The sequence below is a fragment of the Pistacia vera genome, unplaced genomic scaffold, assembly GCF_008641045.1.
Source record: "Pistacia vera cultivar Batoury unplaced genomic scaffold, PisVer_v2 Contig487, whole genome shotgun sequence".
NCBI classification, from domain to species: Eukaryota; Viridiplantae; Streptophyta; class Magnoliopsida; order Sapindales; family Anacardiaceae; genus Pistacia; species Pistacia vera.
Window position 1 is genome coordinate 1,341,520 of NW_022196320.1, and position 754 is coordinate 1,342,273.

The window sequence follows — 754 nt, forward strand, 5'->3', positions numbered from 1 at the left end:
ATACCTGATTGGAACTACTTTGTCCTTGCCCTATCATCATATTACACATGGTCTTGACTTGCTTGGTCAATTTGGACACTTGCATCGCCAACTCGGTGTTAGCAGTCACTTCATAGATTCTCTTTGCTTTTGCTGTAACACTTTTCTGTTGTGAGTTGGCACCAAGCATCTCATACAACTCATAGGTCTCCTCTGTAGTCTTTTCTCCCATGGCACCACCTGTAGCATTGTCAACTATGGCTAGGCAAGCCTATGTCAGTCCATCATAGAACAACTAATTCAACAATTCTAAAAGGTATCAATGAGATGGACATTGAACTAAAATCAATTTAAATCTTTCCCAAGCCTCATGGAATGGCTCACCATCAAGTTGAGAGAAAGTAGCAATTTTACCTCTTAGTTATGCAGTCTTCGCATAAGAATAAAATTTACTTATGAGACCATGTCCCAAGTGGTAAGTGAAGCTGGTGCTAGTGACATGAACCAACTCTTTGCTACGTCCTTCAGTGTATATGAAAAACATGTCATCCTCAATTGAACTTCAGTCAAACCCTGCAAAGGAAAAGTTTGCACGGTTGAGTAAAAATCTCTAATAAATGTCAATGGATCTTTAGTGGCCATCCCATGGAATGAAGGAACCATATGAAAATGGATACTCTTCAACTCATAATTTCTCACTGCAACACTCAAAACAATACAGGAGGGTAATGTTCCAATGGTAGGACATGCATACTTCTTCATCGGGAGGGGTGGA

At 40.1% G+C, this 754-nt stretch overlaps 1 non-coding gene across 1 annotated transcript; it reads left to right on the forward strand.

Annotated features, from left to right (window-relative positions):
* Nucleotides 1–296: 296 nt before the first annotated feature.
* On the forward strand, nucleotides 297–403 carry LOC116104902. The gene has a single exon (XR_004123974.1). It is a non-coding gene; the product is annotated as a small nucleolar RNA R71 (small nucleolar RNA).
* Nucleotides 404–754: the final 351 nt, after the last annotated feature.